The sequence below is a fragment of the Ursus americanus genome, unplaced genomic scaffold, assembly GCF_024610735.1.
Source record: "Ursus americanus isolate L20-20 unplaced genomic scaffold, mUrsAme1.1.p SCAF_145, whole genome shotgun sequence".
Classification (NCBI taxonomy): Eukaryota; Metazoa; Chordata; class Mammalia; order Carnivora; family Ursidae; genus Ursus; species Ursus americanus.
The window spans coordinates 71,767-90,765 of NW_028273727.1; the positions used below are offsets into that span (position 1 = coordinate 71,767).

At 47.3% G+C, this 18,999-nt stretch overlaps 1 pseudogene; it reads left to right on the forward strand.

The window, feature by feature from the left end:
- Nucleotides 1-6,337: 6,337 nt before the first annotated feature.
- Nucleotides 6,338-9,584, forward strand: LOC148106687 (forkhead box protein K2 pseudogene; annotated as a pseudogene).
- Nucleotides 9,585-18,999: the final 9,415 nt, after the last annotated feature.

Sequence of the window (18,999 nt, forward strand, 5' to 3'; positions counted from 1 at the left end):
CATCCTGAAGCTACAGAATATACATTCTTCGCAAATGCACATGGAACTTTCTCCAGAATAGGCACAAACTGTGTCTTTTTCAGACGCAAACTGTCTCCAGACACAACTTTATCCAGACACAAACTGTGTCACAAATCAGGTCTCAACCAGTACCAAAAGACTAAGATTATTCCTTGAATGTTTTCAGACTACAAGTCTTTGAAACGTGAACTCAATCACAAGAGGAAAGGTGGAAAGAACTCAAATACACGGTGTCTAAAGAGCATCCAAATAAAGAATGAATGGGTCAACCAGGAAGTTAAAGAAGAATTTTTAAAAATTCATGGAAACAAGTGAAAATGAAAACACAACTGTTCCAAACCTTGGGATGCAGCAAAGGCAGTCTTCAGAGGGAAGTATATAACAATGCAAGCCTTTCTCAAGGTCTCAAATACACAAGCTAACTTTACACCTAATGGAGTTGGAGGAAGAGCAGCAAATAAAGCCTAAACCCAGCAGGAGAAGAGAATTAGTAAAGATTAGAGCAGAAATTCATGAACTAGAAACCAATAGAACAGTAGAACAGATCAATGAAACCAAGAGCTGGTTAATTGAAAGAATTAATAAAATTGATAAACCCCTGGCCAGACTTATCAAAAAGAAAAGAGAAAGAACCCAAATAAGTAAAATCATAAGTAAAAGGGGAGAGATCACAACCAACAACAAAGAAATACAAACAATTATAAGAATATATAATGAGCAACTATACGTCAACAAATTAGACAATCTGGAAGAGATGAATGCATTCCTAGAGATGTATGAACTACCAAAACTGAACCAGGAAGAAATACAAAACCTGAATAGACCCATAACCAGCAAGGAAATTGAAGCAGTAATCAAAAATCGCAACACACACACACACACACACACACACACACACACACACACACACAACACCCCCACACACACAAAACAAAACAAAACAAAACAAACAAACAAACAAACAAAGCCAAAACTAGAGTCCAGGGCCAGAAGGCTTCAGAGGAATATTCTACCAAACATTTAAGGAAAAATTAATACCTAGTCTTCTAAACCTGTTTCAAAAAATAGAAATGGAAGGAAAGATTCTAAACTCTATGAGGCCGGCATTACTTTGATCCCAAAACCAGACAAAGGCCCCACCAAAAAGGAGAATTACAGATCAATATTCTTAATGAATATGGATGCAAAAATTTTCACCAAAATACTAGCCAATAGGATCCAACAGTACATTAAAAGGATTATTCACCATGACTAAGTGGAATTTATTCCTTGGCTTCAAGGGTGGTCCAACAGCTGCAAATCAATCAACATGACACTCCACATTAATAAAAGAAAGGACAAGAACTATATGATCCTCTCAATAGATGCAGAAAAAGCATTTGACAAATTACAGCATCCATTCTTGATTAAAAGTCTGCACAGTGTAGGTGGAGAAGGAATATATCATAAAAGCCATATATGAAAAGCACATGGCAGGGGGGCCTGGGTGTCTCAGTCATTAAGCGTGTGCCTTTTGCTCAGGGCATGATCCCGGCATTCTGGGATCGAGCCCCACATCAGGCTCCTTCGCTGGAAGCCTGCTTCTTCCTCTCCCACTCCCCCTGCTTGTGTTCCCTCTCTCACTGGCTGTCTCTATCTCTGTCAAATAAATAAATAAATAAACTTTTAAAAAAGGGAAGAAAAGCACAAGGCAAATAACATTCTCACAGAGAAAACTGAGAGCTTTTACCCTAAGGTCAGGAACACAACAGGGATGTCCACTCTCACCACTGTTGTTCAACATAGTAATAGAAATGCTAGCCTCAGCAGACAGCAAAAAGAAATAAAAGGCATCAAATAAGCAAAAAAGAAAACAAACACTCAGTCTTCACAGATGACATGATACTCTGTGTGAAAAAACCAAAAGGCTCCAACTGAAAATTGTTAGAATTCATACAGGAATTTGGCAAAGTGACAAGATATAAAATCGATGCACAGAAATCAGTTGCATTTCTATACACAAACAATGAGACAGAAGAAAGAGAAGTTAAGGACTAGATCCTGTTTACAATTGCACCGAAAACCATAAGATACCTAGGAATAAACCTTACCAAAGAGGCAAAGGATCTGTACTCAGAAAACTTTAGAACACTCATGAAAGAAATTGAGGAAGACAAAAGAAATGGAAAAATATTTCATGCTCAAGGATTGGTAAAACAAATAATTGTTGAAATCTATGCCACCTAGAGCAATCAACACATTCAGTGCAATCCTTATCAAAATACCATTAACATTTTTCTCAGAGAGGGAAAAAATAATCTTAAAATTTGTATGGAAACAGAAAAGACCCCAAATAGCCAAAAGAAAATTGAAAAAGAAAACCACAGCTGGTGGCATCACAATTCCAGATTTCAAGCTATGTTAAAAAGCTGTAATCATCAAGATGGTATGGTACTGGCACAAAAACAGACATATAGACCAATGGAACAGAATACAGAACCAAGAAATGGACCTTCACCTCTATGCTCAACTAATGTTTGACAAAGCAGGAAAGACTATCCAATGGAAAAAAGACAGTCTCTGCAATAAATGGTGTTGGGAAAATTGGAAGGCCACATGCAGAAGAATGAAACTGGACCATTTCCTTACACCGTACAGAAAAATAGACTCAACATGGATGAAAGATGTAAATGGGAGACAGTAATCCATCAAAATCCTAGAAGAGAACACAGGCAGCAACCTCTTTGACCTTGGCTACAGCAACATCTGGGTAGACATGACTCCAAAGGCAAGAGAAACAAAGGCAAAAATGAGCCATTGGGACTTCATCGAGATAAAAAGCTTTTGCACAGCATAGGAAACATTCAGCAAAACCCAAAGACAACCTACAGAATGGGAGAAGAATTTTGTAATATTTTATCAGATAAATGGTTAATATCCAAAATCTATCAAGAACTTATCAAACTCAATACCCCAAAAGCAAATAATCCAGTCAAGAAATGGGCAGAAGACATGAACAGACATTTCTCCAAAGAAGACATACAAGTGGCCAACATACACATGAAACAATGTTCAACATCACTCAACATCAGGGAAATACAAATCAAAATCCCAGTGAGATATTATCTCATGCCAGTCAGAACAGCTGACTCTATTAAACTCTGGTTCTCTTTTAAAGGCCAAAGCAATATTCTCCAATGTAAAATCAGTCACATTACCTCACAGACTTATCTTGCTTGTTTAAAAGAGACTTCCCACTGACATCAAACACTTACTCTGTACTTCCTCCTGATTCAATTGTCCTCTTATACCCTGTTACAGAAGCCCAGGATGGAAAATCCTAGAGCACACCATTTTACACAGGGTAAATTGCAGTCTTGAAAGCTTTGGGATTTTTATCTGCCTCTGCCTGACACAGGATTTTGAAGTGATCACTGGATGACTAGAATGGAATTTGCCATCAATGAATACTCAGGGGTACTATTACGAGTTTTCCATTTCAATGAATTTCCTGTTATTAATCTCCGTCATTTAGCAATTTAATAAGTAGACAATAAAACCAGCAGCCTCCAAATAGAGACAGAGTTCCAAACCTTTGGCAATTAGCAGGACATCAGTTTGTTCTGCCACTGTACTAACCACTGCAACATCCACCAGAGAGTCGAAGTCCACTGACAAATGAAACCTCACCCATGAATCCTAAATGAACTGCTATCAATCCACGGGCTCCCAGAATGCCCAGCAGGCGGCCTGGAACTCAATAAGCTTCCAGAAATATCTGACTCAACACCTCATTTGTCTTTTCTGCTGTTTCAGGAAAATTCAAAGCAAGAAATTACAATCCGTTCTTAACAGATTGGCCACATAAGATAACTTCTTTACATAAGGCAAAAATATCAAGATGTTTGTACCAGTGGGTTTTCAATCTCCCAAAAGCAGCTGTGACTACCTAAAGCAAAAACAATAGTAATGCATTGTGGAACTGATAACATGCAGGAATAAAACATACAAAAGACTGGAAGGAAGAAGACGGAAGTTGGAAAGATTCCTATATTATGCAGGCAGTGGTATAACATTATTTGACGATGTACTGTACTAAAGATGTATTCTCTAAATGCTTGACAAACAGTTAAAATAAAGTGACATGGCTAATAAGGTAATACTGGAGATGAAATAAGACATTTTCTTTAAAAGCTCAGTGATAGGCTGGTCGGTGAAGGGTATTAAGGATGGCACATATGGCATGGTGCGCTGGGTGTTATACACAAGTAATGAATCATAGAAAAGCACATCAAAAACTAGGGAGGTACTGTATGGTGATTAACATAATAAAAAATACTATAAAAATAATCTAAAAAAGCTCAGTGAATCCAAATGATAAATAGAAACATAAAAGAAAATGAGAATAGAAAACAAATCGCAAAATGGTAGTTTTATTTATTTTTTTAATGATTTTTTATTATATTATGTTAGTCACCATACAGTACATCCCCGGTTTCCAATGTAAAGTTCGATGATTCATTAGTGCACCATGCAATACGTGCCCCCCTTACTACCCATCACCAGTCTATCCATTCCCCCAACCCTCTCCCCTCTGAGGCCCTCAGTTTGTTTCTCATAGTCCATAGTCTCTCATGTTTCATTCAAAATGGTAGTTTTAAACCAAACCCCATCGATAATCACATTAAATGTATATGGTCTACCTTGTTCCCCAAATAGATAAAGAACTCTTACAACTCAATAAAAAGACAACCCAACTTAAGAATAGGCAAAGGACTCTAACAGACATGTTCCAAAGAAGATAGACAAATGGCCAGTAAACCCATGAAAAACTTCAACATTAGTAGCCTTCAGGGAAATGCAAAGCAAAGCCACAAGATACCACTTCACATGCTCTAGGATAACTGTAATCAAAAAGACAGAAAATGACAAGTGTCAGAAAGGATGTGGAGAAATTAGAACCCTCAATAATTATTGGTAGGAAGATAAAATGAGGAAGGCATTTTGGCAAAAAAAAAAAAATGGCAGCTCTTCAAAATGTTAAAGACACAAGTTATCGTAATCCAGCAGAGCCACTCCTATACTGAAAAGAGAGCTGAAAACATATGTTAGGAGCGCCTGGGTGGCTCAGTCTGTTCAGCATCAGCCTCTTGATTTTGGCTCAGGTCATGACCTCAGGGTTGTGAGATCCAGTCCCACATCAGGCTCTGCACTGAGTGTGGAGCGTGCTTAAGATTCTTTCCCATACAGCCACTCTGGAAAACAGTATGGAGGTTCGTCAGAAAGTTAAAAATAGACCTACCCTACAACCCAGCAATTGCACTACTAGGTATTTACCCAGAGGATACAAATATACTGATCCGAAGGAGCACCTGCACCCCAATGTTTATAGCAGCAATGTCCACAATAGCCAAACTATGGAGAGAGCCCAGATGTCCATCAACAAATGAATGCATAAAGATGTGGTACAGGGTGCTTGGGTGGCTCCGTCGGTTAGGTGTCTGCCTTGGGTTCAGGTCATGATCCCAGGGTCCGGCGCGGGGATGAAGCCCCACATCAGGCTCCCTGCTCAGCAGGGAGTCTGCTTCTCCTTCTCCCTCTGCCCCTCCCTCCACTCGTTCTCTCTCTCTTTTAAATAAACAAATGAAATCTTCAGAAAATAAAATTTAAAAAAATATGTGGTATAGATATGCAATGGAATGTTATTCAGTCATGAAAGAAAACGAAATTTCACCATTTGCAATGACGTGGATGGAACTAGAGGGTATTAGGCTAAGTGAAATAAGTCAATCACAGAAAGACAATTCTATGAGTTCACTCATATGTGGAATTCAAGAAACAAAACAGAAGATCATAGAGGAAGGAAAGGAAAAATAAAATAACATGAAATCAGAGAGGGAGACAAACCAAAGAAACTTTTAACTATAGGAAGCAAACCGAAGGTTGCTGGAGGGGAGGTCAGTGGGGGGATGGGGTAACTGGCGATGGGCATTAAGGAGGGTACTTGATGGAATGAGCACTGGGTGTTGTATGCAACTGATGAATCACTAAACTCTACCTCTGAAACTAATATTACACTATATGTTCATTAATTGATAAACTATAAATATAATATAAATTAATTTATAAAATAAATAAAATAAAATTTAAAAATAAAAATAATTTAAAAAAAGATTCTTCCTTACCCTCTCTCTCAGCCTCTCCCCCCCCGACTCACACTCTCTCTCTCAAAGAAAAAGGAAAGTATATGTCCACACAAAAATTTGTACATATTCGTGGCAGCATAATTCATACGATCCAAAAAGTGGAAAAAACCAACAAGTCTATCCATTGACAAATGGTTAAACCAAAGTGGCATGTCCATAAAGTGGAATACTGTTCAGTAATACAAAGGAATGAGATAGTGACACATGATACAACATGTATCCACCTCTGCAGTGAGGATGAAGAGACCGTGAGGTTTGATGATATTGAGGAGAAAACGATATGGAGGCAGCAAGTGTCCCAGGCCCTGGCGGAGTTCCATCGTTGCAGGAGAGTAAACATACGGCAGACTATAGCCATGATAGATGTTACACGCTCCAAATCATGAAAAACAGTCTCGCATTTATGAATGGAGAAAAAGGAATTCAGATATGGAGGGGAAGGAAAAAGAAAGGAGGAAGAGGGAGATGTTGATGATTTCATGGAGAGTAGCCAGCCAGAATGCCTTGGAATACACTCAACAGAATCTACGAAATGGTCTATGTACATCTCATCAAATTTCTGTAAACAAACACCTATAGTGTTTATAGTTACAGATGTGTTTATATAGTTACAGATGTATTAAAAAAAAATCTCCAGTCAAGAACCTAACTTTCCAGTACAGGAAGAGTGAAGTAAAAAGAGCAAACTAGGGGCGCCTGGTAGCGCAGTCATTAGGCATCTGTCTTCAGCTCAGGGCCTGATCCCGGCATTCCGGGATCGAGTCCCACATCGGGCTCCTTCACTGGGAGCCTGCTTCTTCCTCTCCCACTCCCCCTGCTTGTGTTCCCTCTCTCGCCGGCTGTCTATGTCTGTCAAATAAATAAATAAATAATCTTAAAAAAAAGAGCAAACTAAAGTTAAAACAAGCATAAGGGGGCGAAAACAAGCATAAGGAAGGAAATAACAGAGTAAACATAAGTGAAATAGTATAAAACAAAAGAGATGAGCAAACAAAACCAAAAGTTGGTTCTTTGTAAAAATCAACAAAAATGACAAATCTTTCACTAGACTGACCAAGAAGGAAGAGAGAGAACATTAAAATGATTAAATTTTGGAATGGGAGCATTACTGCCCACCTTACAAAAATAAAAAGGATTATAAGGGAATGTTATGAACAGCCAGCAAAGTAGGTCACCTATATGAAATGGACATATTTCTAAGAAGACACAAACTACCAAACCTGACTCAAGTGGAAACAGATAATCTGAACAGACCTGTAACAAGGGAAAAGATCAAGTGAGCAATAAAAAGAGTATATCCCAGGCTTGGAGCTCCCCGGCCAGCGGCCTCACCTGACCCTCAGCACCATGGCTGCGGTGACAGCGACAGGGATGGCCTTGCTCTCATGGGCCCAGGGCGCTAGGCCGGCCTCCCACAGGCAGTGGCACCAGGGGGCGGCCCGGGCGCAGGTGGCGGGTCCCCATGGGGCCGCTGGGCCACAGCGCGCCTGGAGGGCCGGGAGGTGTTGGAGTACCTGAGGAAGACGCGCTGGGTGACCAGCCCGCACAACTCCTTGCAGGCCTCGGTTGATGTGAGCACCTGCCCTTGAGCTTCATCTCTCGGAGCACCTCGAGATCTTCACACCCTCCCTCCCTCCACCCCCACTGGGCAGTGGCAGCGGTGGCCATGGCTGGGCGCCCCAGAGCGTTCCAGGCCAGCCCAGGCCCGATGCCAGCAGCGACTTCTACCTGCGCTGCCCTGGTGAGAACGGATGTTTGCCCTGTTGGTGGACGCCTGTTCCAGAGGCGCAGGGCACCACCGGATAACGGCCGCGCGTGTGCACCTCCAGGTTCCCGAGCACAAATCTCAGGATCCCGTTCACTGCCCCGTCCAGTGAGAAGACGGAGAAGTAGGAGGCTCCCAGGTCCCGGGTGAAGCCTGTGCAGGCCCACATCTTGGCCCTGACCATCCACATTCCAAACGCCATGGCCCCCTTCCCTCATCAGCCCCCTTCCTTCCCCCACCAGAACCCAGTGCTGCCAACTCCTGCCCATCCAGCCCCCGGGGAGCAGGGTGATACCAGCTGACCTCAAGTGAATGGCCGACAACTGGCAGCCAGAAAATGAAAAGGAAGCTTCTGGTGGAGACAGCCCCAAGAAGGATTCAAAGCACCTTATTCCTATGCAGAATTCATAGGACAGAAAACTACGATGGCTCCTGAGAAGCAACTTACCCTAAATGGAATTTATACTCACATCGCTAAAAATTATCCATACTACAAGACAGCAGACAAGAGCTGGCCGAATCCAATTCACCACAATCTCTCTCTGAATCCTTATTTCATCATAGTAACACGTTCCCAGGAAGAACCAGGCAAAAGGGCTCATTCTGGAGGATAGATCCTGCCTCTGAAAGCAAATTCATAGAGCAGGCTTTTAGGAAAAGATGGTCCATGGGCATGCCTTGCTTTAGAAACCCTCTGGGACCCCTCTTCTCCAGAAGTGGCCCAGCCTCTCCCAATCATGCTGGAGTGCTGTCTGCACTCGCCAGTGGTGCCCAGACCCCCAAGAGCCTGTCAAGGGAAGTTTCACTGGCCCCCCTGGAGCCTGAGCCCAGTGCCTCACAGCCTAAACTGGCCATCATCCAGGAGGCATGGTTTGCCCAGGGTGCACCAGGCTCCCCTCTGTCTCGTCAGCCTGTTTTAATGGCCGGGCGGTGGCAGCTGCCACCAACGATCGATCGATCCCATCACCTACACGGTCGCTGCTCCCGTGACCACCTCAACCTCCCAGCAGCCTGTAGTGCAGACGGCGCACGTCGCCCAACAGATCCCCGCAGTGTCTGTCACCAGTATGGCAGGCCTGGCCCCAGGAAGCACGTACACTGTTGCCATCCAGGCTCTGGTCACTCAGGCGGCCGTGCTGGCCCCTCCTAAGGCAGAGTCGCAAGACAATAGAGATCACAAAGAAGTAAAAGTGAAAGTGGAACCTATTCCTGCCATTAACCATGCCACAGCGGGCGCTGCCAGCTGGATCATTCAGGAGCCACAGACCACCCCTGTCCACACGGTCACCACAGTGCAGCAGGCACCTCTAGGTCAGCACCAGCAACCAACAAAAACTGTCCCACGAAACGGGACTCACCTGATGCCAATCCCTGCCGCTGGCCGTAACCAGGTGAACAATGTGGCGAGTCCTCTGGACACGATGGCAACACGTGCATCGTTGTCGACCTCCCTGCCCACAAAGCGCCAGAACGGCGACAAGACAGAACAGCAGGAGCTGAAGAAGGTCCAGACGGAAGACGGCGGCGACAACATCATCATCACCCTGCGTGTGGCAGCTGGCAGGGAGAAAGGTGTCCAAAACCAGCGACTGCGACAGCTTTTCTTACTTTAATATTCAACTCCGTGGTGCCAAAAGGAGACACCACCTCCCACCGACATTCGGAGCACGTTGTCTCGGTGGGTAGAGGGTCCGGCCGCTGGACTTCACCTCAGCACTGAAAACACACAACTGAGGTGGCCTCAAAACTCCTAAAAGACAGAAGTCACACCTGAACAAAACCTCAGACAAAAAAACCTGGTTTGGCAGTGTCTCCCCATCCCCAGCTCAGCTTGTCACTCCACAGCAAGATGCTGGGACAGGCAGGGACAGTCCCCACCACCCTCCCAGGACCCTTGGGGCTGGCACGGGTAGATGAGACAGTAGTTCGTGGTTCACACATGCAATTAGAATATTTTGAGGTGTACTTTCTTTACAAAATAACGGGGTCTTTGACATCTGCAGGTTTTCTGTGTTACCAGATGCATCTAGGATGGACAGACAGACTGGACAGATGGACCCCCACGCTGGGCCCCAGGTTAACCATGACTGAAAGAACTGCTGGACTCGGGAATCTGCTCTTAACTGGGTCTCTTTCCTGCTACTTGTTGTTGGTTGTTCTTCTGTGTTGACTTTGCTCCTTTGTGTTGACTTCATAAAATAAAACAAGCCTCCTAAAAAATACTACTAATAATATATTTTTAAAGTATATCCCAGCAAGAAAAACGCAGACCCAGATGCCTTCACAGTGCATTACACTAAACACTTAAAGAATCAATTCCAATCCCACACAAACTCTTCTAAAAAGCAAAACAGAAGGTAATGCTTTCCATCTTAATGATTATGAATCCTGAGGACACTCATGATACTGCCCAAAACTAATTCTCCTAAAACTTCACAGTCTCTTCCTCTTTATTCCCCTTCCCTGACTTTCTCTCTTTGCTTGGGCATCTCATAAAGTCCCATTTCCAGACCTTTCCCTCTTCCCTTGATCGCTTAGCAGTACCTATATCTCCGGTAGTCATTTCAAAGATAAAGCTCTGGGGAAGTAGGTAAGCCATTTCTTTTTAAATCACTATCTCCTCTGACAGGGCTCTGTACATTATCATACAGGTGTGCACTGCCCAACCCCAGGAGAACTATTCACATCACACACCTACAGATGTGGATCCCCGTTCCGACTTTTCACCTAATGGTAGTAAAGCAACATTATTTCCCAAAAATCAGTAATTGCAACCATATCATAACCAATTGTAATTCATATAAAAGTGCCACAATGACCCTGATTTTGATATTCCTAGTGAGTGAGGGCTAAGAAGGAAACTAATGATCTCTTAATGGAAAAAATTTGATGCTCTATACTCAAGACATATGATTATTATGAAACAAGCCAAATCTAACTTATCCTTTTCACACGAAATCTCTCTTTCTGACCTTCCCCTCTATAATTGTTTCCAACAATCACGTAGATTTTAAGTCTCAGGCTAACTCACTCACCCCTCTGATCTATTATTCTACATAGCAGAGTAAAATTCATCTGCCCCTGGGACATAATAACTGGCACAAGAAAGGGGTTGGTGACATTTGCTGACTGCAGATAGGATGGGTACCATGTACACAGTGGAAGCTTGAGGACAGCCTCTTGGGCTGACCAGCTTCCCGTAAACGCAAGGATTTTTTACTTTTGCTCCAGGAATCTATGTGAAAGCAACATGTACAAATTCTAGAACCATCTTTCAACTGTCTGTCATTTCATGTTGAGCCTTTTTGAATTAAAGACATCATTCTCAGGGTTCTTTTTTTCATTTTTCTTCTGGAATTCACCTTTAAATACTACACATTGCTCTCCTGAGTGTGACTAAGCTTTGGGATTCTCCGCCTCCTGGATACGTTCTGTGTGCATAGCTTGGTTCATTGGCCACATTGATTCATTTACATAAGTTAATCACATTGTAACCACAACAGTTTTCAGAAGGTTCACTGGAATATCCAACATGCCTTTGTTAACTACTTATCCTTACCACAGAGAAACATTTAGCAATAGAGTAATCAGTGAGACAAGACTTATCATGGCTCTCTAGAGACAACCTCTGGTCTTTATGTGATATTGGCATGAGCAAGAGGACCATTAAAAAGTTGAATTCTCCTCTGGGTCATCTTAAGAAGTGGTCCATATGGACCTGTAATTTGTCCAAAGTAACCAAACTCTAGGCTTCTTCCATTCCTGAACTTTGTGCATGTTTGGATTACAAACACCTAACCTCTTGCGTGTCATTTGACCCAGCAGAGCAGAAGCAAATTAATACCCTACCACCCTATTCCTTTGTGCGCAGCTCCCTTCATTATGAAGAGAAAACACAGTGTGCACAGAGAATTTTTAATCTATGTTACAGCTGAATACTTCACCAGGGCCCTGGAAGGGTAGTTCGTCCATACAATTCACTTACTCTCTTCATTTCCAGCTGAAAAGGTCTGTCATCTGATGTCTAATTAGGGAGGAGATTCAAGATAATAAATTCTTATCATCTCAGAAATTTGGAGCTAGAAGAACCCATAGTACCTGTTTTGTCCATTCATTTTGCAGGAGAGAAAGCAGATGCTGCAGAAAGATACACAACTTGTTTATGGTCACACAGAAAGTGTGTGACTGAGCCCGGTCTAGACTCTGGTCTCCCGGAACAGTGTTCTCCAAACAAAAACTGGAAGAGCATCTGCTACCTGAAGACACATCAGGAAAAGAATCAAGAGATTGCTTTCATTTAGCATAATCTCCTCCAGTCCCGTCCATGTTGCTGCAAATGTTGGGTAATCGTTCTTTCTGATGGCTGCGTAATATTCCACAGTATATATAGACCACATCTTCTTAAGTGAAATAAGTCAAGCAGAGAAAGACAATTATCATATGGTTTCACTCATTTATGGAACATAAGAAGTAGGAAGATTGGTAGAAGAAGAAAGAGAAGAAGAAAGGCGGGTAAACAGAAGGGGGAATGAACCATGAGAGACTATGGACTCTGGGAAACAAACTGAGGGTTTCAGAGGGGAGAGGGGTGGGGGAATGGGATAGGCTGGTGATGGGTATTAAGGAGGGCACGTATTGCATGGGCCACTGGGTATTATATGCAAGTAATGAATCATGGAACTTTACATCAAAAACTAGGGAGGTACTGTATGGTGACTAACATAACATAATAAAAAATATTATTATTTATAAATGGACGGCACTGGAGGAGATAATGCTAAGTGAAATAAGTCAAGCAGAGAAAGACAATTATCATATGGTTTCTCTCATCTATGGAACATAAGAACTAGGAAGATCGGTAGGAGAAGAAAGGGATAAAGAAAGCGGGGGTAATCAGAAGGGGGAATAAAGCATGAGAGGCTATGGACTCTGAGAAACAAACTGAGGGCTTCAGAGGGGAGGCAGGTGGGGGAATGGAATAGGCTGATGATGGGTAGTAAGGAGGGCACGTATTGCATGGTGCACTGGGTGTTATATGCAACTAATGAATCATCGAACTTTACATCAAAAACCAGGGATGCACTGTATGGTGATTAACATAATAAAAAATATTATTATAAAAAAAAAATTTCTCACTTGACTACATCTAGTTACAAGAGAGTCTGGAGAAGGAAGATTTGCTTTGTTTTACTAATTTAAAATGACTTTGTAAAAATAATCCAATGTGCTTTGTTCCTTATTTTTTCTTTTTATAATAAAAAATTTCAAACATAACAAACAAACAAAAAAATGACCAGAGGGACACCTGGCTGGCTCAGTCAGTCGGGTATATGGCTGTTGATCTCAGGGACATGAGTTTGGGTCCCACAACGGGAACAGAGTTTTCTTGAAGAACAAAACAAAAGTACATACAAATGACCAAAGTCACTTAGGCTCTAACAATTGAGCTGGTCAGTGGTGGGATGGATGCTCTCACCTGTTCATTCAGCCACTGGGCCCTGAGGACTCAGTGCCAATGCCGCTAAGCCAACCAGGTCCTCCCTCGAGGAGCTCAGGGTCTAGAGGGGAAGATGGACAAAACATGAAAGAAAAACGTGAATGAAAAGAGCAATTGTTCCATAGAAAAAGAGCAAAGTGCGACAACTGGGTCCTGAACTCCCGCCAGGTGAGGGGTCCGAAAAGGCTGTGCTGAGGCCACAGTGAGATTTCCTGCAGAGGAGAAGGAGGAGCCAGCCCTGCACCAATCCCAGTCTACGTAGCCCGGCAGAGGGCACCGTGGTGCAGAAGACTGTTGGAGGCAGAGCTTGACGTTGCCGGAGTGGAGGTTAGACAGGAGGCACGGGTGGCTGGAGGATGCTGAGGAGGAGAATGGGGGTGGGGTGTCAGAGGGGCAGGGCCAGGGCAGCTGAACAGTCACAGTGCCCTGCTCCTCCTGCTGTGAGACCCCATTTGCCCCACACTCAGTGCCTTAACCTAGAAACCCTTATTGTCTCACACTCTAAGGGAACCAGGAAGAAAGAAGTGCTCAGCTGGGTGCTCCTGCCAGAGCCTCTCAGGAGGTTGGGGCTGTTGTCAATTACAAAACATGATCTACTTCACTTAAAACCTCAGCTCACTCAGTGGTGTTGGTAGGATTCAGTCCCCATCGAAGGCCTGAGTTCTCCTCTGTCTGTTGTCCCTCAGGGCCAGGTCACACGCATGTGTCTATGTCATGGTTCCACGGATGGGCTTGTTCCCTTCTGGGCATCTGAGCGAGGACAGGAGTCAGAGTGATTCACAGATAGGCACTGAGCTACTAGAACCAAATCTCAGAAGGGGCTTTCGATCAAGCTGCCATCTTTTGTGTGATGGAAGTAAACCACTAAGTACAGGCTACACTTAACGGGAGGGTTTACACAAGGAGTGTACGCTTGAGATGGGGATCACAGGGAGCCACTAGGGAGAGAAGGGGAAGTTCCCAGGAGGGCCCGTGCCTTGCCCAGAATCACAGACTAGTAAGAAGGCAGAACCAGGCCTGAACCCAGCTCTCCGAGTGTCCTCAAAGGTGGGGCCATGGCTGAACCTAGCTACTCACTGGGAGCTCGGGAAGAGGTGGTGTTCTGGAACTGGCTGTAGACCTGGAGATGGTATGGGGGTGGGAAGAAGCATCGACATCCCAGGCAGGAGGCATCCCAGCACGTACCTGTCTGAGGAGGAGCCCAGGCCAGGGCAACCCACTGACGGCACCCCTGCCCACATGACACCCAGAGGAAAGGAGGGATGGCTCGTGACACACGACTGGCAGCGTCTAGGAGTAAGGGTGGGCTCAGCCCCTCTAAGCCAAGGCTCCAATAGCTTCTGCAGGGTTTGCCTTGGAAATTAGAAAGCCTAAGACCTGGGAAAGCTATTTCCCATCCACCCCTAGGTGGGACTGGGCCTGCACAATAGGAGTACTGGGGCACACACATGTGCACAGACACACACACAACACTAGGGACTGTGGGTGGGATCGGAGGAGCTACAGACTCAGAGAAGGTGAGAAAGGAAGAAAATGTGGTGGCAGGTATTCCCTACGTGCGACACCACTCCCCCAATTTCTTAGATGGTGTCCCACCTATGCCTGTGGACTTCTGCAAGAAGTACACGCTGGAATAATCCCTATCGCACAGGCAAGACACAGACCATCCCTGACAGGCACAACGGCTTCTCCGGGGTCCAAAACAGGGAAGATGGAGAGTTGCATCAGAGCCCAGGGGTGTTTCCAAGCTGGGGCCCTGGCTGCACCCAGACCTTCCCTGGGGCCTGTGGAGAGGGTTGTGTTGGTGTCACTGGGTACACATTTGGCATGGCATGCAGAAAGGGGATGAGCAGTCGGCAGCCCAGAGCACTGTCTGTGCAGGTGCTAGTCCAGGTGTGGACTCAGGGAGGGGATCCCAGGAAGTGAAGTCACTTCCCTGATAACCGACCCCAACGGAACTCGGAACCCCGGTCACCAGGCACCCACATTCTAGTGCGGTCCCGTATCAGGCTCACTTGGCCGGAGACATTCGATAGTGAAAGATGTTCTCTTGCTGCGTGCCCATTTTCCGGGGCTCTGGCTTCCAGAATCCCCGGGGTGAGGGACGTTTCACATGCTGCAGACACTGGCTCAACCCGCGCCCCCGACACCTCAGGGCCTTTGCCAGGAGGTGCCGGAAGGTAATACCGAGCGACCTAGGCCAGGCCAGGCCACCTCTCCGAGCCATCCCTGGGCAGCCCCATTCCCCCAATTTCAGGGAAAGAGGGGTATGTGGGGGAGGTCCCGCCCTGGGCTGGAGGAGGTTGCAGGGCAGTGGATACCCTGGTGATGCCTTCATGTTCACACCGATGCCACGGGGGGGTGGGGGGGGCAGGGTGGAAAGAGGATTCCCGAGGTGCCTCTCACCAGGGCCAGAGTGAATCCAAGGCCCTCGAGCTGTGTCACTTTTCTCTCCATGGTGGAGCTGCGTGCATCCTGGGGTGTGGTGTGTCTGGAAGGGAGTCCCCTGGGGCTGAGGACCAGCCAAGGCAGCCAGACACACCTCTGAGGCCTCCCGCCTGGCTGCCGGGCACTGTCTTTACAGAGCTCCACACAGGAGACGGGGCAGGAGCTGAACGATGGGATCCCCTGCCCCACCTCCTTGAAGGACAGGAAGGAGTCCCCTACTGCCAACAAAGTCCAGCGCCGGCTCAGGGTGAGTGGAGGTGCCGGAGGGACCCAGCACCCAGGGCACCGATGCGGCACAAAGGGACCCAGATCCCAGAAACCAGCCTCTGGGCTCCTCGGGGCTCCGTCCTAGACTCCTGCTCCCATGTGAACCCGGATCCCCATCCCCTCCCCAAACCAGCCCTCAGGGCCCTGCCACGGCCTTGGCCCGATGCACAGTCCCTATCCACATATCTGTACGAATATCAGAAAAGCGACCTTAAACCACCTCTCATCCCTTGCTCGAGATCCTGGTGAGTTGGGAGACTTTTCCCCAAAGGGGCATGGGGCTCACGGTACTATGCCTATTGCTCTGCCCTTTGGTTGTAAAGGAGCACATCCCTGGGGCCCCTCCAGGGTCCGGAGCAGGCGCCTCCTCGTGCTGCACAACATTCCAGAAGGCCCATCAGTTACCGCAGCCATTGAGCCCTTCACAGATGCAGGACGTTCATGTGATTCCCTTCTGTTGCCACCTCACAGTGCTGCACGGAACATCCTACGTACCCTAAAATGCTGAGCACCCCCACCCATGAAACAGTCTCTGTGTTCTCAAGCGTGGGATACATCGTCAGAAATCACAGGGACGATGCCCTTAGTGCAGGGAGAGGCTGTCAATACTCAGCTAACGATCTGACCTGAGATACCAACGTCCATTCACACACCCCCCACCTCACATCCTCCTATTGTTGCCATTCTCCCTTTTCCCTAAAAGGATTGCATGAGGTATTTTTTTGAGACACAGACAGAGATAGAGACAGAGACAGAGACGGGGGTGGGAGACACAGAGGCAGAGACAGGATCCTCAAGCAGACCCCGCCCTAAGTGCGAAGCCTGAGGATGGACTCGATCTCAGGACGCGCGCATCATGACCTCAGCCGAAACCAAGAGGCGGACCCCGAACCCACGGAACCAGCCAGGCACCTTGCTCCTTTTGTCTACTGTGGGCCCTCCTGTCCCACCTCTTTGCCTACGTCACCGAGAGCCTGGGGGTTTGCTCTGGGCTCCAACCCCCAACCCTCCTGGTGACTGCAGTGAAGACCGCATGTCTCCCCTGTCCCACCTCAGGCTAGAAAGGCCTCAACCGGGAAGAGCAATGGGACCTGCGTGGTGTGGCCCCAACGGGCAGAGCTGCTGAAGAAGCGAGTAGAACACCTGCTGCCCGCCTTCCTAGCCAGAGACCTCAGCTACGTCTCCACGTTCCTGGCCACATACAGAGCTTTTGCTACCACCCAGGAGGTGCTGGACCAGCTGTTGACAAGGTGAGCACCCTGCCCCTCCACAGCCCAGTGGGATTTGCCCACCTCGTGCTTGGGAGTCTGGGGAATGCCACCCAACTTCCCGGAGCCTCAGTTGGCTCCTCGGACTGGGGCAGAGTTATTACAGGGACTCAGTGGGGTCCTGTAGGCTAAGGACACCTGGGTGCCTGGCCCTGTGGAAAGGTCCGCTACAGGGGCTGTGGTCGTGCTCGTGGACCATCGTCCCGCTCCCCATGAAGAAGCCTCTGCCTCAGCCCTCACCGTCACCACGGTCTTGAGCTGGGCTCTTTTCCCCTTGGAAAAGGACATCTGACACTCCATCTGGGCTCTGTGTCCTGGGTGAGACCAGAGCAGGCATGCCCGGGGATGAGCAGGGGGCCCCAGGCCCACTCAGCTCTCTGGGATGGGGCTGGTGGGGGCCCTGCCATTCATCGAGCATAAAGGATGGATGCCCTTCTAGGTGCAGACCTGCAGACGCTTCCCTGGGCGCTGACTGTGATCCCACGCACACAGCAGACAGCACCCGGGAGCACCCCAGGGCTCCATTCTAGTCGGCAGTCAGACAGTGACACTAGATATGATGAGAGGGAGGGTTCACAGGACATTTCATGCGATCCCCCCACCACCCCTCCGGCCTCCTCTAGCTACGGATGCGTCCTCTCTTCCTGGGACGAGATCGGCGGAGCCCAGGAGCAGCGGGGCATGTGAGTGAGCTTTGGCTAATGCACAGGGCCCTTCCTTCTTTGAGAGGGCAGCGACGGGACTGTGATCTGGGGGCTGCTGGACCCTCATCCCACACATCTGCAATTCCTGTTGGAGGGTCCAGGTCTCAGGGCTTCTTCTGCAGAAGAGGAAAGGGGTCCTGGAGAGCCCTGGGTGGGGTGTGGGCACTGTGGGAGAGCAGAGGGGGCTGGAGGGCAGCCTCAGCCCCTAACAGTGTCATTCCCCATCACCGCCGCCTCCCAGCCCTGTCTCTACCCCAATCCTGGGACCCAGAACAAAGGGCATGGCTTCCACACATCTGGTGGAACGTCGACACTGGGTGCTCAGCAGGTACTCAGAGGAGACCCAGGGAGGGCTCGGGGACTGGACGTCCCCCACCCAGTGGGAGATTGGTGTCCACGGAAGGACACCCTCTCCTGGCACCTACTGAACGAGGCAGCACGTAGGCACAGGAGGGGAAGTGGGAGGTATCGGGAGGGTCCTGGGAAGGCCAGGGATGGGACAGAGTCCCTTTGCTCCCTCCTTGGTTGGATAGACACAGAGCACTAGTGTGCACTGAGGGCAATGACCACGCCAGACACGCCACCCCTCCCTGCCCACGTGCAGTGGAAGTCACGCGGCAAGTGGGCCGGGAGACTGAGCAGGGCGTCCAGTTTCCACGACGAGGACAGAAATGGTCACACCAGGGGTCAAGGGCTCCCACTCACAGAGGCTTTGGGCCAGCCCCTCCTCAGTGACCAGGTCTGCCTCAGGCAGGACTGCCACATCACAGGTGGACATGGAGTAGGAATGGGCTCTGACAGCCAGGAGCCGGGGACCCAGGGGCCCAGGTTCCCACAGGGGTTC